Source organism: Ambystoma mexicanum, chromosome 6q, assembly GCF_040938575.1.
Source record: "Ambystoma mexicanum isolate Mex_15411 chromosome 6q, UKY_AmexF1_1, whole genome shotgun sequence".
Lineage (NCBI taxonomy): Eukaryota > Metazoa > Chordata > Amphibia > Caudata > Ambystomatidae > Ambystoma > Ambystoma mexicanum.
Window position 1 is genome coordinate 596575618 of NC_090937.1, and position 24357 is coordinate 596599974.

General features: G+C 41.1%; 1 protein-coding gene across 3 annotated transcripts in view; it reads left to right on the plus strand.

The window, feature by feature from the left end:
* NDST4 (N-deacetylase and N-sulfotransferase 4) overlaps nt 1-24357 on the plus strand; it is a 2547020-nt gene that overhangs the window by 74238 nt on the left and 2448425 nt on the right. The gene's annotated exons all lie outside the window — the stretch shown is intronic.

A 24357-nucleotide genomic window follows, 5' to 3' on the forward strand; every position in this document is an offset into this window, starting at 1 on the left:
CCCCACTCATGCCCCATGTGTCTATCCCTCCCGCCGCCCACCCCCCGCTCAGGCCCCGTGTGTCTATCCCTCCTGCCGCCCACCCCCTGCTCATGCCCCGTGTGTCTATCCCGATCTGCCGCCCACCCCCCTGCTCATGCCCCGTGTGTCTATCCCTCCTGCTGCCCACCCCCCCGCTCATGCCACGTGTGTCTATCCCTCCCACTGCCACCCCCCTGCTCATGCCCCGTGTGTCTATCCCTCCCGCCGCCCACCCCTCACTCATGACCCGTGTCTCTATCCCTCCCCCCGCTCATGCCCCGTGTCTCTATCCCTCCTGCTGCCCATGCCCCATGTCTCTATCCCTCCCACCGCCCACCCCCCGCTCATGCCCCGTGTCTCTATCCCTCCCGCTGCCCACCCCCCGCTCATGCCCCGTGTCTCTATCCCTCCCGCCGCCCACCCCCCACCCCCCACTCATGCCCCGTGTCTCTATCCCCCCCGCCGCCCACCCCCGCTCATGCCCCGTGTCTCTATCCCTCCCGCCGCCCAACCCCGCGCTCATGCCCTGTGTCTCTATCCCTCCCGCTGCCCACCCCCCGCTCATGCTCTGTGTCTCTATCCCTCCCGCCGCCCACCCCCCGTGTCTCTGTCCCTCCTGCTGCCCACCCCTCGCTCATGCCCCGTGTCTCTATCCCTCCCGCCGCCCACCCCCCGCTCATGCCCCATGTCTCTATCCCTTCCGCCGCCCACCCCCCGCTCATGCCCTTGTCTCTATCCCTCCCGCCGCCCACCCCCCACTCATGCCCTGTGTCTCTATCCCGAGCCGCCGCCCACCCCCCGCTCATGCCCCGTGTCTCTATCCCTCCCTCCCGCCCACCCCCCGCTCATGCCCTGTGTCTGTCTCCTGTTTCTCCCCACCCGCTCATGCCCCGTGTCTGTCTCCTGTTCCCCCCACCCGCTCATGCCCGTCAGTACACCCCGTTTCGGCATCGCCGGTTCGGCGACAGGATGTTTTGGCGCGACGCACACCAGTGCACATCGCCTGCTGTTTAGGGAAACGTTCAGTGCCGTGCACTGAAAATGCGAGTTTCAACTTCACCCCACACTATTTTAAAATGAAACTGTTCTAGAGCGGTTTCATTTTAAAATAGTGTGGGATGAAGTTGAAACTCGCACTTTCAGTGCACTGCACTGAACGTTTCCCTAAATAGCAGGCGATGGGCACTGGGGTGTGGCGCACAGAGCAGAATTAATCTGCTGGGCTCACGAGGGTGGGGGCTGTTCTGCTCGGAGCAGAGTTCTCCGAGCAGCACAGCCCCCACCTTCGCGGGCCCGGCTGTGTACTCTGTGTGGCTGTGGTGCCTGCATGAAGAACTCGCAGGACATTTATGTGCGGCTAGTTCGGTGCGGTCTGCCACGCCGTGCCGAACCGGCTCCTGCGCCGAACCGGCGGCGCCAAATCAACCCGTTGAACCGTTCGCCCTGAAATGTCCGGCTCCGTGCCCCGTGTCTCTCTCCTGTTGCCCCCCCACCCCCCGCTCATGCCCTGTATTTGTCTCCAGTACCCCCTCACCCCCCGCTCATGCCCCGCGTCTGTCTCCTGTTCCCCCCGCCGCTCATGCCCCGTGTCTGTCTCCTGTACCCCCCACCCCTGCTCATGCCCCATGTCTCTATTCTGTTAAACCCCCACCCCCTGCTCATGCCCCGTGTCTGTCTCCTGTTCCCCCCACCCCCCGCTCATGCCCCGTGTCTGTCTCCTGTTCCCCCCACCCCCCGCTCATGCCACGTGTCTGTCTCCTGTTCTCCCCGTCCCCCGCTCATGCCCCGTGTCTCTCTCCTGTTGCCCCCCACCCCCTGGTCATGCCCCGTGTCTGTCTCCTATACCCCCCACCACCTGCTCATGCCCGTGTCTTCCTCCTGTTTCCTCCCACTCCCTGCTCATGTCCCGTGTCTTCCTCTTGTCACCCTCTCCTATGATGCCCCTTGTAGACCTCTTGGGCCCCACCCCCCGCTCATGCCCCGTGTCTCCCTTCTTCCCCCCCACCCCCTGCTCATGCCCTGTCTTCTGTCCCACCCCACTCTCTGCTCATGCCCCATGTCTCCCTTCTTTCCCCCCCACCCCCCGCTCATGCCCCGTGTCTGCACTGTTGGAACAGGGCAGACACGGGGCATGAGCGGGGGCCCCACCTTGCCCTACCCCCGCTCATGCCCTGTGTCTCTCCTGTTCACCCCCGCTCATGCTCCGTGTCTGTCTCCCTCCTTTTCCCCCCACTCATGGCCCATGTCTCCCCTGTTCACCCCCACCCCCCGCTCATGCCCCGTGTCTCCCTTCTTTCCCGCTCATGCCCCATGTCTCCCTTCTTTCCACCCCATGCTCATGCCCCGTGTCTCCCTCGTGTTACCCCCCACTCATGCCCCGTGTCTCTCTCCTGGTCTTCCCGACCCCCTTGCCGATGCCCTGTTGTGTTCTCTTTATACACCCTGCCTTCCCTTTCCCTGGTGTCCATCTTGGTAAAAGATTTTCCTTCCTACACATGGGACGCCTGCCTGCGGTGTCCTGGTTTGGGAAGAAAAATCTTTTTTTTACCACCCCGGGTTCCCACTTTGAGAACCTAGGATGCTAGTGGTCTTCCTCCATTGAAAATGACATTATGGTTACGTTGCACTAATAAAAACCTATGAAATTCAGTAAAAAAAAACTGTGTTAAAGGGACGTTATGGTTAAGTTGTGCTACTAAAAACCTATGAAATTCAGTAAAAAAACTTTGTTAAAGGGACGTTGTGGTTAAGTTGCGCTACTAAAAACCTATGAAATTCAGTGAAAAAACTTTGTTAAAGGGATGTTATGGTTCAAAGTAAAACCGAAAAACCCCTGAATTCGGCAGTTATGGTAAGATAAGCAACCATAACTTGCGCCATCGTGCACTGTTAACACTAACACCCAGGACATCAAAGATGACATCACAAATGTCATTGATGACATCACTGATGACATCACATGTGCATTTACTTTTCATGAAAATTCTGTACAAGGGATTCTTATAATGCTGACCAAAAACTGTCAAGGATCATTGGGATAAATATCACAAGCTAATTAGTGCATTTAGCAATGCATTGCTATAAATAGCATTCTATTATGAAGTTCTATCCAGTATACTAAGCTACTCATGCAGAAACATAGGCAGTGTGTGCAGCATACATGATGAAGGTGCAATATTCATAATCTTGCCATGTTGAATAGTGAAATGATAACTGCTTTCTTATTAGAGTTTTGCGTACTGTGAAACATGTAATAAGTAGATAATAACACCCACTTAATACATAATTATTACAGACAAAACACAAAGAGACAACAATACATACAAATATGAGTATATACAGGGACACTGAAGTAAACAAAAAAGCAGAAGTAGTAGCAGAAAGAGTTCATAACCTAACTGATTGTCTTTATGCAGAGACATTATTGCTCTGTTTCAAAGCTGCTACTTACCATATGTATGTGTATCACATGATGTGACTGCACCCTAAGGAAAGGAGAGTGAATACAATGTATACAAATATGAGCATATACAGGGAAGGTAGAGTAATACAAATAAAACTATGATAAAGTGCTGATAACCCTAATGATTATCTTCATGCACAGAAAGGATTGCTCTCTTTCAAGCCTGTGTCTTCCGCTATGTATATAATTCATATGATGTGACTTGACCTTAAGTCTACAAATATAGTACCTTTTCAATTTTTACTTCCTGACTGTTACTGAAGAAAACTATGTGGCCTAGATATGTCAGTAAACGGGAAAAAGGGAGAGCCAGACATGTGATGTCATCAGTGATGTCATCAATGACATTTGTGATGTCATCTTTGATGTCCTGGGTGTTAGTCTTAGCAGTGCACGGTGGTGGCGCGAGTTATGGTTGCTTAGCTTAACATAACTGGCGAATTTCAAGGGTTTTTCGGTTTTACTTGGAACCATAACGTCCCTCTAACAAAGTTTTTTCACTGAATTTCATAGGTTTTTAGTAGCGCAACTTAACCATAACGTCCCTTTAACAAAGTTTTTTTCACTGAATTTCATAGGTTTTTAGTAGCGCAACTTAACAATAACGTCCCTTTAACAAAGTTTTTTCACTGAATTTCATAGTTTTTTAGTAGCACAACTTAACAATAATGACTTTGACTTTATATACATGTCATATGGAACTGACTAGATCTCTTCTTATGAACTTGATGTCCGCGAACTTATTTAATGTTCACGGACATGTTCGGAGAACAGTACCACTACCTAAAAATTGTGGGGGGGGGTGGTGGGGTATGTTTGATTGTTATATCATAATATAGGAACATTTAACAAATTCAAAAAGCAGCACACAAACACATTATATATAGTAATACATAAGAAATGTAACCAATATATGTAACACACTAACCATTCATTTAAATACAATATGTTCTGAAATGGAATATACCACAAGAAGATAAATTGGCTTCCAACATAATTACCTCACAGACACAATAGAACTGAGAACAAGACCAGACCCACTGAATACATAGGGCTTGTCTTACCAGAAATGGTAAGTGTACTTCATTTTACTCATATATTTATAAACTTTCTGTATTAGATTAAAAAATATATTATCTTTTTTTTTTCTCACAGAAATCTCTAGTACTCTGGAATGGCTAGAGGACAATTTCCCACATGAAGAAATGTCACAAGATAGTGAAACTAATGGTAAACACTTAATAATATAAACCATTTATTTATTATTTCTTTATATACATTTAACATATATATTATTTTTTTGTACAGAGCATACCAAAATAGAAAAAACCTCAGAAAACCCTGTTATGGATAACAGTCTTCATAATATAGAAGAAAAAATTGATGTATTGTTGGCTAATTTTAATAATTTAAAAACTTTTGTAGAAAATCATTTCAAACCAAAAACCTCGTACCATTGCCCCACATGTACTTGTCCCTCCTCACCATATCCCAGTCAATTATCCCCAAACCCTCTCCATAATCCAAAACGTTTTGATGAGACTTCCATCCCTTCTTCACCTAATACCAATCATGTTGAAACCCCAAATTCTCCTGTTTTTGTTTCTGTTTCTGCCTCACCTTCTCTGTCATAAATTATTAATATATGTTAAATAAAGTTTAATTTTTATATTGTATTGTGAATAGTTTCCGTTTTTTTTTTTAAAACAATGTAGGTGTCCGCAGACAGTGCAGGTGTTCTGAAATGTTCATAAATAAACGAAAATGGAGGTGTCCTGAAGAACAATACGGACAGCGTCCTCAGGACACCGCCATTTTGTTTATTTGCGAACATTTCAGGACACTGCGAGTGTTCTTAGAACACATTCAAATTGCCAGCGAACAATACGGACTATGCCTTCAGGACACCCCCTACGAACATTCCAGGACACCGGGAGTGTTATTAGAAACGTCTTCAGAACACCCCCATTTTGTTTATTTGCGAACATTTCAGGACACCGCGGGTGTTCTTAGAACACATTCAACTTGACAGAGAACAATACGGACAGCGTCCTCAGGACACCCCCTACGAACATTCCAGGACACCGGGAGTGTTCTTAGAAGCGTCTTCAGAACACCACCATCTTGTTTATTTGCAAACATTTCAGGACACCGCAAGTGTTCTTAGGACACATTCAACTTGACAGAGAACAATACGGACAGCGTCCTCAGGACACCCCCTACGAACACTCCCCGGACACCGCGAGTGTTCTTAGAACCGTCTTCAGAACACACCCATTTTGTTTATTTGCGAACATTTCAGGACACCGCGAGTGTTCTTAGGACACATTCAACTTGACAGAGAACAATACGGACAGCGTTCTCAGGACACCCCCTATGAACACTCCCCGGACACCGCGAGTGTTCTTAGAAGCGTCTTCAGAACACCCCCATTTTGTTTATTTGCGAACATTTCAGGACACCGCGGGTGTTCTTAGAACACATTCAACTTGACAGAGAACAATACGGACAGCGTCCTCAGGACACCCCCTACAAACACTCCCCGGACACCGCGAGTGTTCTTAGAACAGTTTCACTTTGCTTGCGAACAAAACGGACACATATTGAGTCCTTAGAACACCGCCCAGTCAGTTTATTTAGAACATTTCAGAACACCCGTGATGTCCGCAAACAAATCAAACACAAAAAGAATTTCTAACACATAAAAATCTCAAACACTCCCACCCTCCCCAAACACTCCTACACACCAACACACTCTACTAAATACACATTTTGAACAAAGTTTCACTGTACTGTCCGCGGACATCCGCGAATCCAAGATGGCGGGCGCTACTGAAAAATCTGACGCGCTTCACGCTCCACGCCGTCCAATCAGCGAACACGTTGCATGTCCGCGAACATCACGCAAGACGATTGGCCAATCAGGACACTGTCCGCGGAGCGAACAGAGAAGTGTGTCCGCGAACCGAACACAGATATCACTAATTTTTTTTTACCTACTTTTTGGTCATTTTAAAAAAAACGACTGGACGGATTTTCACCAAATTTGCAAAAGCACGCTTTCGGGACCAAGCCGCTGCTCCTGGTCAATTTGGTGGAAATCCGTCCAGCGGTTTGGGCTGTAGGCGCGAGCAACATTTTTTTTCCCATTCAGTCTATGGGAAAAAAAAAAGTTTTGGGACCCCCCCTATAACTTTGCCCCCCCCTGGACGAATCCTCACCAAACTTTGCAGAGTTCCCCAAACACTTTTTTTGCAAAGTTTGGTGATGATCCGTCCAGGGAGAGCGAAGTTATAAGCCACCCAAAAAGTGCTCTTCCTATGGAAACAGCAACTTAACCATAACTACATGGCCACTACCGTGGCCATGTAATATATATATTAATCATAAAAAAGTGTGTTTCACTTGTCTTACTGAGTGAGACAAATAATCAAAAGCCTTCTCCGTCCTCCCTTTGCACACACAGCTCCTTCAGCCTTTTTTCACTCCACTCACCCCAGCCCCAACTATCACCCAGCTTGAGCTCACCTGCCCCTTCAGCCTTTCTCCTCCCACTCATGCCTTGCACAACTGAGCTTTCTCCCTAAATTGTACATACTGAAAAGTACCGGGTCAGGCTATACACATATCTATTCCCCTAAATCATGCATACTGCACAATACATGCGTTATATGGTTATTGCAAAGTGGTCTTATATAGGTATGCACAGTAATTGCATATACTGCACTCAACATGGTCAGGTTTCAGACAGCAGGGCTGTTTCCCTACATGTAATATGCCACATCCTAAATTGTAAGCTTTGGAGGTGCAACACTCTCACCTGAATTTGCACATACTGCACCGTACTTAGTCAAGCTTTATCCTCCTGCATGTCATACACCTACCCATAGAGGGTCAGGATCTTGACCTAAAACTATCCCCTACATTGTATACACTGTACCCTAAAAAGTCAAGCTTCAGACAGCAATCGTAATACTGCACCGTGGTGGAAAGTAAAATGGGCTTTTGGGGGTTTTGCAAGAGGCCAGTGATAGGAGTCCAAGGAGGATACCAGTTTGTTTTGCCTTTTAAGGTCTACTCCCCTGTCTCCTATAATGAAATACCTCCCTTATAGGGTACCTGGCAACCTTAAACTGCACATACACATCTCTCATGGGGGTAGCTGCCATGGGACTAGCCATTTGCAGAATAACACTAATGAAACTATTAATCAGCTCTACTATTTAGCTCTATTACAGTTACCCCATACCACATCTAGCTAGACCCAACGGGCTATGGTCTATGAGATCCTGGGCTCCCTTGTTAATATGAGAATTCCAAGTGTTTGTAACCAACCACATGTAAAGCAAATAAGCAATCATGATCTGGGAGCTTCAATCTACACAATCAACACCTTACGGTTCACATCTGTCTCCTTAATATGCCATTAATGACACACAATCCCCACCTTTTCTATAGAGTCATCCACAGAAAGGCAAACAAACTGGCAGGAGGGAGCTATATATGATTACTTTACAATAACCATACTTTTTTCATTGCATATGGCTACATAAACCTTTGCAATATACATCAATAAAAGAAACCACATTTGTCGTTTCATATCAAATTAAAAATTCTAATATGTACTAAACGCAAAAAACTAAGAGGATAATATATATATGTATATATATATAAATATATATATATATAATTATACATTCACATTAAAATTAATATATATATATATATATATATATATATTCAGTGAAAAAACGTTGTTAAAGGGACGTTATGGTTCAAAGTAAAACCGAAAAACCCCTGAAATTCTGCAGTTATGGTAAGATAAGCAACCATAACTCGCGCAGCCACCGTGAACTGCTAACACTAACACCCAGGACATCAAAGATGACATCACAAATGTCATTGATGACATCACTGATGACATCACATGTGCATTTACCTTTCATGAAAAGTCTGTACAAGGGATTCTTAGTGTAATGTTAATAAAAAAAGTGTCAAAGATTATTGGAATAAATATCAAGTGCTAATCAGTGCATTAAGCTATGCATTGATATAAATAGCATTCTATTATTAACTTCAATCCATTATACTAAGGTACTCATGTAGAAACATAGACATTGTGTGCAGCATACATGATGGAGGTGCAATATTCATAAGCTTGCCATGTTGAATATTGAAATGATAACTGTTTTCATATTAGAGTTTTGCGTACAGTGAAACTTGTGATAAGTAGGTAATAAAACCCACTTACTACATAATTACATTATTATACACAAATCACAAAGAGACAACACCACATACAAATATGAATATATACAAGGGAATTGAAGTAGGAAAAAGAAACAGCAATAGTAGCCGAAAGTGTTCATAACCTAACTGATTACCTTTATGCAGAGAAATGACTGCTCTGTTTCAAAGCTGTTACTTACGGATGACCTTATGCAAAATTATATGGATTGGAAAAACTTTGGAAAATTATGTGAAACCCCCAACACCACACCATTGTCCAACCTGCACTTGCCCCCCCTCACCCTATCCAACGCAGTTAACCCCAAACCCTGTCTATGGACCAAAGCGTTTCGATGAGATTACCTTTCCTTCTTCACCTGATCCCAGTTATCTAGAAATCCCTAATTCTCCTGTTTTTGTTTCCGTTTCTGCCCCACCTTCCCAGTCATAATTGTATATATATATATGAAATAAAGTTACTTTTCTTATATTGTGTTGTAATTACTTTCAGTTACTTGTGATAAAACCAATTTAGGTGTCCATGGACACTGCGGTTGTTCGGAAATGTTCGCAAAGAAACGAAAATGTAACTGTCCTGAGGACATTACATCTGTCCGTAATGTTCTCATGCAAGTTGAAAATGTTCTAAGAACACTCGTAGTGTCCTGAAATGTTCGTAAATAAACGAAAATGGAGGTGTCCTTAAGAACACTATGCCTATTCGTAGTGTTCGATAGCAAGCAGAAACTGTTCTAAGAACACTCGTGGTGTCCTGAATTGTTCGTAAATAAACGAAAATGGAGGTGTGCTTGAAACGCTATGTCTGTCCGTATTGTTAGCAAATAAATTAAACTGTGCTAAGAACAAACGGCTGTCCGTAACTGTTCGTTTTACATGTGACGCACTTTTAATTAGTTCAGGACCCGAACACTGTCCATAGAATATCAACACGCATGCGCAAAACAATGTCCGTACATTGGGTGTCCTGCGGACGACCGCTACCTTAGCGAACATGCTCACAAAACAATCATGTGACCGCGCCCACGCTCATCTCATGCTCTAAATGCGGACACTGTTTGTGTCCCCGACCAGTTTAAAAGTGCATTTCCAAGTAATCCACAATATTTCTCATTAAAAAATCACCATACCACAAATCCCACATACTAATCCTAACTTTCCACATAGTTTTTGTGACTTTTTGAACCTTTTTTGATGTTCTATCTGTCTTGCGGACGGCGCGCATGTCTGCAACCCGCGCACAAGCACCCCGATATAAGACCACGCCCTAGAGCGCATTCTCATTGTGTTTCTGACTATTCCACAGAGCACACTGCATTTTGCTGCATACTTTGCAGATTTTGAGATTTCCATCTCCAAGCCTATGAAATCCATGCTCGACTATTACCACATGGTACTACATCTGCCTCAGCACCACCCCACCCCCTCCACCACCACCATTTCCCCAAGGGCCTGAAGAGGGGAACGGGAGTGAGGATACAGAGGAGGAAGAAGAGGATGACGAGAATGAGGTAGAGGAAATCCCTACTACCCGCCGTTGGCGTGAATCTTGGGTGTGGCGGTTGTTTACCGTTCATGGAAACGGTCCTAAGTCTCATGCGAACCGTGTCACCTGTAATGAGTGCAAAATGGTACTCAGTCGTGGGAAGCATGGTTCGTATAGCTTTGGGACCACTACCATGAAGCGACACCTGCGCTCATTCCACACTGGGGCCATTCGCAAGGTTGTACTTTGCGAGAAGCGTAGTAGGTTGATTGCCTCTACTTCATCCTCCGTTCCTGATCCTGTCACCACAAGGAACACCTCTGTGGGACAGCGTCTTCCTCAAACTGCCTCACAGGCCATACAGAATTCTGATGACCCTTACCTTTCGAGGGTCACAGTTGTATGTGTGTACTGTGACACAGTACTCTGCAGGGGGGAGCGACTTCGGAGTGCTTTTGAGACGATCGTCTCAGAGCACCAGAAGACCAGCTCACTACCCAAAGAAAACTCACTCTACATCTTCCTCTCTCAGCTCGCCCTTTCTTATCCCTTAGGTTGGTGTCCCCCTCCCTTTACCCTCCTTTCCCTCCTCTCCTAGTGTGTCGTGTATAAAAAAGAACAAAAAAATACAAAATAACAAAAATCAAAAAAAAAAATAAGGCTCTTTTCAGAGCCGTCTTTCACAGTTAAAAAATAGAAGTGAAGATACATAAAGCATAGCCATTTCCATTTCGTGAAAGTCCGCGGACGGTCCGCGAACAGAAAAACAATTGCATTGCTACCCTATTGAAACCAATGCATTTTTGTAAGACGTACTTCAAAACGAATGCTGTATTTCTAAAAAAGGTTGCAATGCATTTTGTACATTTCTCAGAAAAATCTGATTGCCAGCATAAGTAAGATGGACTCAATCTTTGCGAAAAATGTATGTACTACGAAACAAAATATTTTCATTGTTAAAAGAGGGCATGCCATAATCTCTTAGGGAGGCACAAACAGCCTTATTAATATTACGCCTTGCTTTCTCCATTTGCGGACCACATGAGAAAGAACTAAGCCACACTTGTCTCTGCGCAATCCGTGAAAAAATTATTTTAGAGTTTGGAAACATGTCCATTATCTTCTGAAGTCCTTCTTTCATTGCAAATTGCAAAGAAATTCCAGACACATGTCCTAAACTGTTCCCTCCACAATGAATTACAATTAGGTCTGGATGTTCCTCTATCTTCAAAGTTGCACAGAGAAGCAGCAAGTCCAACCACTTCATTCCACGCACTCCATGCCAGTACACTTCCACATGTGGGAATCCAAGGTCTATAGATGCTCCACAGCTTTCTGAATCCACAAGTCTCCCAAAATCCATACAATCTGTGTTTTGAAACACTCAGCCATAGCTATCTGTTCTTCTCTCTGCAAAAACAATATCTGAGAAAACCTCTCCTAGCACAACACACTCACTAAACTTTACTGACCAATCCCTTGCTTCATCCAATCTCATTTCCATACCTCCCCTCCCCAAATTCCCCGGATGTAATACGCGGTGTCCTAGAACTACCGCCATGTCCGCGAACGTATCGTAACATGTACAGCCCTTCTACCATTTTGATTTCACTCTCTGTGCCATTCCCTCATTGGATGTAGCTAAGCAATCACATGACCATCCACCAATCAAATCCAATAACTCTACGTGTAACTGCATCATCATAGAGCAGCACTACAAATGTACGGTGTATCTCTCGGAGTACAAGTCGCATACCATTGACAACCACGATCTATGAGAAATACTATACAAATCTCCAATATTTCTACTTGCAGCTTGGTCCATATCCATATACATGAACAGAAAGTACAGGTATGCATATTTTCTACACAGTACATGAACACATTTTTGAACCGACTTTTACCTTCTATAATCTGAAAAATGAATGGACGATCATTGTTTCATTGTCCTAAAATGACCTGTCACTTACAAACCTTTATATCGTTTAATTTCTTCATACACACGCACACATGCAAATACTATTAAACTAACATTTTTGAAATAAAATATATAAACAACATATAATCACACAAAATAACATACACACTCTATGATCAAATCTCAAACAATAATATTTGTACAAACACATAATTGGTTTTCATTTTTTTCGTTTATATAAGTACTAACATACATTTATATCTGACAAGCAGACTATGACATTCACTCACTGTTACGTGCAAAAGCAGGCTATGACACATAGCTCTCAACTCACACTCTATTGGCGGGTGTCACCCACCTTGTAAAGGACTGACTCACCAGCCAAGCCTCCTGCACGCCCATTCATTCCAATGGGCGTCTCACCCGCCATAAACAAAATCAGGTCATTTCACCCACCTTTGCGACACACATGGTTGAGAGCTATGATGACAATGACTCACTATTACGTGAAAAAGCTTAGTTACAAGAATAGTGGTATACGTTTGGTAGATTATGAATTCCACAAACCAGAGTAAAGATATTTTCTTTCCTACTCTTAGTCATGATATAGTTTTAATGGTTTTCAGGAAGGCGCTGAGCATTTAAATTTAAAATAATCTATGTCTAAAATTAAAACAGTGCTATATAGCAACCAAATTACTAATTTCTTTCTTTTACAATTGCAGTGAAGCCCATTCTCCTGAATAGAAGCAGCCGATTTTGATTTACAAAGAACAACTAAGAAGCAAACTACTCATTTTTGAAAAAAAAGTAAGTAGGTTGTTACCATAATATTTGATTTATAACTCACACACACTGTACGGTGCATTCATGGTATTTCGGTGCCTAAAAATAGAGATTCTGCACCATTCTGACCAAAAATCCCCCCCCGTCTTAAACAGTGATCTCCTGTCAGAATGACCGTCAAATTCCTATTTTTCGGCACACAAATTAGCCAACTCAGCCGCTAGAATGTAGATGTTGTAGAACAAACAACAGTTTTAATTGTATAGCTTTACCTATATTATTTATTCTTCTCCACACCACCGGCTTACTTTTTTCTGTCATCTGAAACCCAGTTTAGTAACACATTAATTGAAGAATACCCATCCCTAGTAGTTCAACTTCCCAATTCACAATCACATACCATTACATACATCTTTATCATCTTACTCAAACAATCATGCACACAACACACATGCATTGCAGAAAACCCCAACCCATACCTTCTGTATTTTTTTCAACATACGCTAAAGAATGCCCACCAAAAAGCAACTCCGTAGAAAGGGACGCAGAAGTAGAGCAAATGAAAAGAAAAGTCTCCAACATAAACACCCATCTATAGCAGAATTTGTAAAAAACATTGAAACACAACAGCTAATACAGTCATGTTGTGAAACAGAAGAAGTTTCTAGTGCAAAAACGTTGCCTCCTCTATCACAAAGTAAAACGACCCAAAAAACTATTAACAGAAAATCAACTATCACTACAAATAAAACGTCTTCTATAAATCTTGATATAGTACAAAGTAAGCATACCAAGAAAAGTATATTAGCCAAAATGTTCCGTCACAAAGTCCTTCAAAATCTGATAAAAACAGGAGAGAAACCAGGTTCAACACTTCAAACCTATCGTAGGAAAGTAATCTTAGAAGCGTTGATAGACAGTGCAATTCTTCTCAAAAGAAACTTATTTATTGTTGTGTTAAACAGAATTAAACCACTAACAAAACTAATAACTAAATTTCAAAAAAGACTTCTCAATAAACGAAATGTGAACAGAAATAACTTCTTAAATATCTGTGGAGGTGAATGGAGTCCCACTACAAGCACAGAACCATACTTTAATGAAGAAGCGTACAAACAAAAGCAAACAAATACAATTGCCATACATAGCAGTAGTCGAGGTTATGAAAAAGTTAATAATACCATAATGGAACAAGAAGTACTCCTTACAAAAATATGCCCTGAAAACCTAGATTTACCCCTCCATTTGACTGAATCAGAATATCTAATTTACACATGGCCATGCACGTCAATGTGAAACATTCCCAAAAAAATGTTCAAATATTTACGCCTATTCCTCAATCAATATGTGAAAAGCAAAGACACAATCAAAATTAAAATACTGCAAGGACATTCGTTGGCCTGCATATCAGGAGCTACTTGCAAAACAACCTTCCATGATATCAAAAGGATATCAACACATCATGCAAGTATAAGAAATCTAGTTTATAAACTGTATTATGCAAAAAGTCCTGCTTTAGCACTAGCCAATTTAAATAACATTCTTCTACATGGTACACCAAAAGACCTTCTAGAAGAAATTGAGTATATACAGAAAAAATATTTTGGAAATGAAACCCACTTACAAGATGAATTAGCTGTCAACCAACTTCGTAACAAATCTGCACATGGCAACCTTTCACTACACACATACAAAAAAGAAATACTAAAATTTCAAAGCACTTCAGCTGAAGTACCAAACCACGTGTGTGTATGTTGCCGCAGAACGTGTTATAAAAGTAACACAAAAACTATAGACCTTTCATACAAAATAGAAGACAATGAAGATTCTAAATGGTTTGAATTAGCTCTCTACCTTATAGCAGAAAACAAATACGAAATAACTGACCCCATAATAATTTGCAGTTACTGCACTACCAAACTTGACAACAACCAAACTCCTTCACATGCTATCTCAAATAACTTGGAATTACATCCACTACCAAAACTCCTTCAACAACTTAATTTATATGAGAGCATCATACTTCAAACAGTTCATCCATTTTAAGCAATAGTACGCCTTCAACCAAAAACTGCAAAATTACCTCCCTCTGAATTAGTGAAAGGTATTCGTGGAAAAGTAGTGTATTTACCATTAGATCTAAAAGAAAATGTGCACACTCTAGGAGTGCAAGGTCCAATGCAACAATCTTTAATTATCTTGGTAAATGGAGTACCTACAAAAGACAAAAAAATTTGGCAACAACTGGTAGATTTACATAAAGTTAGAGAAGCCCTGCAATATCTCAAAGAGAATAATGATTATTACAAAGAAATTAATATCGAAGAAAACTTGAAAGATACAACTGAAATAATTCAAGAGACACAAGAAACTTGTCAATTTGAGCTCCTAGATCCTGCTACAATAGCAAACACTTTAGACCATTATACAATTCACCCATTGCACTCTAATGACACCATAGAAAAAAGTATAGAAGCACATGCTTTTGCTCTACTCTTTCCTACTGGCAAAGGAGGAAGATACGATGATAGACCTGTTCAAATATCAGCATCAGAATATCGCTCATTACGAATGTATTCTGAAGATCCCAGATTTCGACAAAATGTGGAATACATATTCCACCTACTCTTAGAAAGTGAACTAGCAACTTTATGTTACGGAGTTTCACACATATTAAAATCAGGATCACACTTTCAAAATATGACAGCCACACAATTATTACAAAAAGTTCAACAAAAAGATGAGGTTTTACAGGCAAATCTTACAAATCTTTTAGCAAATATGCAAGGTACTAAAGAGTACTGGTTTCGATGCCATGGAGATGTACGTTGTATGATCAGAAACCTTGGCCCACTCACTTGGTTTGTTACATTAAGTTGCGCAGAATATGCATGAGAAGATTTACATGCTTTCCTACGCATATCAAACGAAAACAAAACAAACATAGATATACTAACACCTGGAGAACTTTGTTCTCAGGATCCTGTTAATGTTTCTAGATATTTTCACCATCGCTTCATTGCTATGCTACATTTTATTTGTAATAAAACTGTTCCTCCCCTTGGAGAAGTGCAACACTTCTTTTGGAGAAAAGAATACCAAGCCAGAGGAGCGCCACATGTCCACATGCTTTTAAGGATTAAAGATGCTCCTAAATTTTGTCAAGACAGTGATGCCACTGTTTTACAGTTTATTGAAAAATATGTCACTTGTGAAATTCCGTCAGAATCCACAAATAGTGATCTTCATGCAAAAATCTTACAATTCCAAAGACACAAATGTGGCAAATATTGCGGTAGCAAATACAAAAACAAAGGGAAATACTACACCAAATGCCGATTTGGTTTCCCTAGACCAGTTACAAATACAGGTCAAGTGAACAACCTCATGTCTTCAGTTAGACATAGTGTTAAAGGTAAGTCACCTAAAAATACATATTGCATAAAAAGAAAAGAAGAAGAAAAATATATCAATGATTACAATGCAATCATTGCCCACTTGTGGAATGCAAACATAGATGTGCAGTACATTGCAGACAATTCTACTGCAGTTGCACGATATGTCACAGCATACCTAACCAAATCAGAAAAGACAGAGCTCCAAGACCTCTGGAATGACCTGTCATCAGATAAAACAGTGTCTCAGAAATGATACAGCTTGGCATAAAAATGCTGTCCCATAGAGAATGTGGATCCTATGAAGCAGCTGATCGATTAACTGGTACTGCATTATATGGTAAATCTGCAAATATAGTATGGCTAAGTCTTGGTCCAGGTAAATCTAGAAAAAGAGTTCTAAAAATCATACGAAGATATAGAAACAATAGCCAAACATGATCCCAACAGCCAAGACATTTTAAAAAACAATTTATTGGACACATACTACCCAAACAGGAGTACCACTTTGTAAACCATGTGTCTATACCACATAGCCCAAAACTACACATACAAAAATAATATAAAACCTGATGAGCAAAACCGTAAATACAAAGTGACAAACTGTGATGGCAGCTTAGTAAAACTCACCAAACCAAATTTAATTAATCATATCAAATTGTCATTAAATACTCCTCAACATAAAGAAATATATCACATGTACCTGCTACAACTCTTCAAACCATGGAGAAAAGAAGAAGAAATACTAGATACCTATGACTCATATGAAGACGCTTTCAAAGCCAATTAAAGCAGTATAACTGATGTAAACTTTGCACAGTACAAAACAATGTTGCACAATGAACAGCAACACGAAGAGGAATTCCAGGCCCAACTAGATAAGGACACTGCTGACAGTAGTCAACCTTCTGTCACAGGAAGCCAAGAACCACTGGGAGAACCACTAATAACACATGAGGCAGAATTAGCTATGATAGAAGTAGAAAACACCATGTGTCACTATGAAGATAAAGAAGACTTAACTACACTACAATCAAAACTAAGCAAAGAGCAACGTAGCATTTTTCAAGAAATAACAAAAGAAATTGCACATGGTGTGCAACATGAAAACAAAGAATGCACCTGCCAAAATTACAAACCTATACTATTGTATGTCAGTGGTGAAGCTGGTTCTGGCAAAACATTCCTAATCAAAATCATCAGTAAGTTCCTTCAACAATTGACAAACAACAAACTGTCAGCTGTTGTCACTGCCCCCACAGGTTTAGCTGCCTACAACATAGGCGGTGTCACTTTACACTGATTACTACTCTTGCCAGTAGAACACCAAAACAAGTTAGATTATTACAAACCTTCGGCAGAAGCTGCAATGGAATTACGCTGAGTATTGAAACAAATGAAAATGCTACTAATAGATGAAGTGAGCATGGTGTCCAACCTAATGTTGGCTTTGATTCACCTCAGATTACAAGAAGTACTCAAAACAAACTATGAAGAGCTATTTGCAGGAAAACACATCATTGTTTTCGGAGATCTTCTTCAATTGACACCTGTAAAAGGTGAGCCTGTTTTTAAAACATTAGGACACAAACTCTGCCCTAAAACTGTTGGCAGCATTGGAAATGTCAACCTTTGGCAACATTTCCAATACATAGAATTAACAGAAAACATGCGCCAATCTGCAGATCTCACTTATGCCAACATCTTAAAAAGTATCAGAGTTGGTATACTTTCTAGAGAAGCAGAAGCAATATTGAAAACCTGACACATTCATGCACTTTTTGGTGATAATGCATGTGCTACAGATATTATGGAACAATTAGCCCACAAAAATGTCAATTGTATGGCCTTAATGCCAACTCTTGCAAGCTGTTTCAAATTCAATGAAATAATGTTAAGCAAAGAAATGCAACCAATTATGGAAATTAGCGCTGCAGACAAACTAGATGTACATGGAATGACACTACCCATGTGTGACCAACCCACAGCAAGACTAAATAGTTTAGAAAAATGAATCTCAAACACAGCAGGCTTGGAAAAGATATTAAAATTATCCTTAAATTGCAGAGTAATGCTTAAACGTAACCTTGACGTGGACCAAGGACTAGTTAATGGAGCACTGGGTACAGTTGTTGGCTTTCAAACATACCCACGTGACAACAAAATTCAGTTTGTCAATATTCTCTTTGACAAACTTTCAGAAGTAAAAAGAATAGGACGCTCAACAGCTCGATTCCTTCTCTTCAAAGACATGTATGTACGCAGAGAACAATTTTCTCTAACTCTTGCATACACAGTCACCATTCATAAATCACAAGGTCTTACTCTAGACAAAGCAATGATAGACATTGGTAACACAGTCTTTAAAGAAGGCATGAGCTACGTAGCACTGTCACGCCTACGTACAATTGACGGTCTATTTCTAATAAACTTTGATGCAAGTAAAGTAAACTCTGATATTCCTTGCATTTTAGAATACAATAGACGTTGTTCACTATACACCCCCCTTCTACAAAGATATCCTGTTCCACAAAAAGGAAAATGTTCTAAAAGAAAACTAAATCAAACAGAAATGCAACAGGATGTCACTGCAAATCCTCCATAGAGACTAAAAGAAACTAAAACTTCATCAAGTACCAAAAACAAAAAAGAACCAATTAGGGAAAGTAAACCAAGTACTTCATCAAAGAAGGAAGACAAACTAAAAAAAAATCACTCAGATACAGAATTACCTGGTCCATTTAAACTTATAAATGAAATAGGTGTAAGTTGCTACGCAAATGTAGCAATCAATATTCTATTTCAAATACCAACATTTACTTACACTTTAGAGACCCATTGTGTATGCAAATGTTAGTACTTCATAGAAACGCAAAAAAAATCCTGACACCCCGTATACTGTTCATGGAATAAGACAAGAATTGGACTACTGTGCTGGAATGGTGAAATTCACTATAAACTCATAGGAAGATCCACAAGAATTTCTAATGTACTTACTATTAGTACTGGAAAACAAAAACATACCTATAAATGAAATCTTCCAGATTTCATACATGTGGAAACATACATGCACTCTCTGCAACAATGTGACACAAGAACAAATCCCCAATGAGCGCTTTGTCTATATATCAATACCTAATTGTGAATCCGTTCCATTTCAGCAACTTGTACAAAATGCAAACCACGGTAGATTATGTTCTACCTGCAATTCGGATAATCGCTCCACATTACTAATACAAACACATAGTAAATACGTAATACTAATGCTTCTACGTTACAATGCAGATGGTACGAAAAACAACTGCAAGCTGACTGGATTCACACATGGTCAAATATTACTTGGTAGGAAAACCTTCACAACAATAGGTATAATCTACCACGCAGGACCCACAACCAACTCAGGGCACTACACTGCATATATAAAAAAAAAATGTGGATGGTTTGAATGTAATGATAGTACCGTTACTCTAAAGCAGAGATTACCAGCTAATCTTACAAACGCGTATTTAATGTTCTTAAAACCAAAATTTGATAACTGAACTGTACTTAAATCTTAAGTACACTTGTAGTAAAAAAATATAAACTGTCACAATATTTCAAAACCTATCTAACTGCCCAAAGATTCTACAACAACTAATCAGATAAATTAATACCACTCAAATAGAGCAAAAAAGAGACAGTTAGAATAAGCCAATTGGTATCTAACTGTCCCAAAATTTACAAATATGCAAACATATAAATCAATATCACGAAATTATATCAAAACATAAACAGTTTGAATATGCCTACTGGTATCTAACTGGGCCAAAATTTTACAATATCCAAACAAATACCTAATATTTTACTACTCACAAAAACTGAAACAATCCAATGCATAAAGCATTAGGCAGAAAAAGAACAAGTAAACGCGGAAAACAAACAAATAAATAAACTGTAGCATAACAGAAAAAAAAGGTTTTTTTTTTTTAATCCAACATGGATTTTTTTTCTCCCACATACCCAATGATTTTAGCAACAAACACAGAAACTTTGCAAATTGCACAGTACTCTGGTTTGTGATCTACTAAATATGAGGGTCAATAAAAAGAAGAAAATGTTGATTGTACAATGTAATAAGTCATTATAAAATACTAATACTAACATGCTATTTTCTTTTATTACAGAAATGAACAAGAAAAACATGGACTTCCGTTACTAAACCAAATAGTACGTATAACAAGATAAATACAACCATCGCAGCATATCACACCCATACAAGCTTATAACATTGTTCCTTATAAATTAGTTTTTGAGCCAAAGTTAAAAGCCACTATGGGTGTGATATGCTGCGGTGGTTGCGGCCAGGGCATACACTCTTGGGTGCATGGCCAAATGGCCATGCACCCAACATTCTATACCCTGACCACAACCACTGCAGCATATCACACCCATAGATGCAAGCATTGCAACCATTTTTATGTCCGCGAACAGGGGGAAGGTCCTAGGACACATTGAACTCGCCAGAGGACAATACAAACAGCGTCCTCAGGACACCCCCATTTTCTTTATGTATGAACATTTCAGGACACCGCGATTGTTCTTAAAACATTTTCACCTTGCCAACGAACAATACAGACAACGTCTCCAGGACACCCTCCGCAAACATTCCAAGACCCCACGAGTGTTCTTAGAACACTTTCAAGTTGACACCGAATCCATTCTGTTTATTTACGAACATTCCAGAACAGTCGTGTTGTCCGCAGACAAATCGAACACAACAAAAGCGTCTAGCACATAAATAAAATACAACTTTGAACCTATCTCATACTCCCCCATCCTCCCCAAAGACTTCTACACACCAACACACTCTACTAAATGCACATTTTGAACAAACTTTCACCGCGCTGTCTGCGGATGTCCGCAAATGCAAGATGGCGGGCGCGACAGAAAATCTGACGCGCATCACGCCGCCCAATCAGCGAACACGTCGCATGTCCGCAGACATGACGCAAGCCGCTGGGCCAATCGGGGTGCTGTCCGCGGAGCGAACAGGGAAGTCCTTCCACAAAGCGAACACAGATATCACTAATTTTTTTGCCTTACATTTTGGTCATTTTTTAAAAAACTACTGGACGGATTTACACCAAATTTGCAAAAGCACGCTTTCGGGAACAGGCCGCCGCTCCTGCCGCAAATTTGGTGTAAATCCGTCCAGTGGTTCGGGCTGTAGCCATGCGCAAAGTTTTTTCCCATTCAGTCTATGGGAAAAAAAAAAGTTTTGGGACCCCCCCTATAACTTTTCCCCCCCTGGACGAATCCTCACCAAACTTTGCAAATAATTTCAGAGTGAGCCATATACTTTTTTTGCAAGGTTTGGTGAGGATTCGTCCAGGGGGAGCGAAGTTATAAGCCACCCAAAAAGTGCTCTTCCTAGGGAAACACCAACTTAACCATAACTACATGGTCACTACCGTGGCCATGTAATATATATATATATATATATATATATATATATATATATATATATATATTTATTTAAACATACTGTTTTAACACAAACATTTCTGTTTCTTCACCTACTTCCCAGGAACAAACCTAGTGAGTCAAATGATAAAAATAATGTCGAGACTATCAATTAAAGATCCTTAACAAATGGATCCAGTGTCAGACGACACAGTTGGGAGTAAACAAGAATTCCCATACGATAGAAAACCGAGGCAAGCTGTTCCTGGAGAAGATAGAAAATCTTCCACCCCCTTAAGGCTAAGTTACCCACCGCTTTTTCGCCATCCATGGGTATTCCCTTGTCCAAAAATGCTACGATGTTGCAGAGTCCTAGTTTTATGACCTTCAAGGCCCAGTGATATCTCTAAGTTTCTTCTTGAAAATTCTCTCTAGGAATATTACTAGACATGGTTGTAGCCGTGTTGTTGGCCCCGTATTGGGACTCCTACCAGAGTGCAGCATTGGTACCTGCTATATTCTTCAGTCTTTCATACAGTATCAGGGTTCTCTCCAAATGCAGTTCAGTATTTGCATAGCCTGCTGCTTTTGCCCTTCACCCTGCCTCCTTAGTGATACAGTACTGATCTCGTGTGTTGCGCGTATTGGCAAAATCTAAGAAGCATTTCCCAATAGCTACGGTCCAGGGATTTCCTTAGATATGCTGGCAGCACATTAGGGAGGTTAAATGGTGATTTTGATAAGGTGTGGTATTTTGAAGCCGATCTCTTTGCTTTTGTTTCAGTTCAATCAGCAGCCCACAAAGTTCTCTTGACCAGCAGTGGATTTTCACAAAATGTTTTAGAGGTAGGTCCAAGTGAGTCAACATTTCCAGACATTTTGTACTCCATTCTTTCAGCACCCAATCGTAAGAGCCCTCTGGCCTCTTCATAATGATGTTGTATTGCAGGGGGCAGTCCCAGGCATTCACTTTGCCAAATACTGTGAAAGAATTCCAGATGATTCTTACATGCTTAGATAAAAGGCCCCGTTCATGCCTTACGATTGCCACAGGGATCGATTTAGGCAACCTTCCTATGGGTTTCCAGAATTTTCTCTCCATCCATCCAGCCTAGACCAGCTTCACCCCCGTAAATCAACACAGGCACCACCTTCTGGTTGTAGAACTGGATTATCGACAATAGAGAAAATGTACCATATTTTCTGGCAATCACAAGGGCATGTGGTGTCAACTCGTCAGTTTTGTCCACCCTCAATCAGAAGGGGGTTCTCTTCCTGACTCCTGGGTTTTGTATTAGGAGGATCTCAGTTTTTTCTTCAGTTATGTTTTGGTTGTTCAAGGCTACATAAGCCTCAAGCTTTTTCTGGAGTCTGATAGGGGCCCTATTCAACAGGTCATCCGCGAACAAGAGCCAGCCGGCAGACCTGGCATTAATCCTTGGCAGACAAGATCTAGGGGGGGGGGCAATGTTAATGTCACTGATGAAGAAGTTGTACAAAATGGGCACTAAAGGGCACCCATGCTTCAGTCCCTTGGTGGTTAAGATTTCTTTGGTGAGACAACTTACTTTGTTCAACCTGATCTGTAATGAGGTTCCAGAATAGAGATCCTTAATGGCTTCCACAAGATCTTTTGGACAGCCTCTTTCAGTCAGTTTTGACCATAGGCACTCTCTGTCGATTGAATCAAATGATGCCTCTGGGCCTTTAACAAACTAAGGATCAGCAGATTTAGGGCACAATCTTTTCTGCTCAAAAACCCTGTTTGCCCAGAATCAAAAGATTTTGACTCTAGTATCCGCTCCTTTAGAAGTTTTAACAGGACTCCGGAAAATTCATATATAACTGTGACAAATAGCAGCTGGAGCATGATAAATACAATTCATAAACCATCCAGTCTTAAATTTAAAGAATTTTAAAAAACTCAATATGGAAATTACCACTATGTTTGATTAAAATCTGGACTATAAAGAAATTGTTTAAAACGGAAAAGCTGCTAATATTGTAAAGCAGGACAATATATGGCAACGTTTTAGAGTTTAGAGTTTCCAAGCTACATAACCAGCAAAAAGCTCAATCGCTAGGTCATATATTCCTTCTTGCTAGAATTTCCCAAGTAGGCAATAAATTAAAATGAAATCGCATAAAATGTACTCTGCCCTTCTCATTGGGAAATACATTCAAATATACTGGTATAATGCCAATCTCTTTGTGTTCATATTTTAACTGTAGCAGTGATCCATAACTAGCATTTTTTCTATTGTAAATCTCCATCTTCAGCGTATAAAGCTCCCTTAATCTTTATTACCACACCTAACTAGACCCAAAGGGCTGTGGTTCATCAGATCCTGGGCTGTCCCTTTTAATAACAGTATTACAGGTGTTGTAGCCAACTCCATGAAAAGCAGACCAGCACTCTAGAACTGGGGGCTTTCAATCTACACAAACAACACTTCAGGTTTCACATCTGTGTTGGTGAGATCACGGTAGGCCAGAGGTCTGGGGATTGCTCTCCCAAAGGCCCAACAACAATTTCCCCAGAATAACAGAGTACTCAGGCAAGGGTCAGTTAAACTGTCCTTTATTACAAAAACCGACA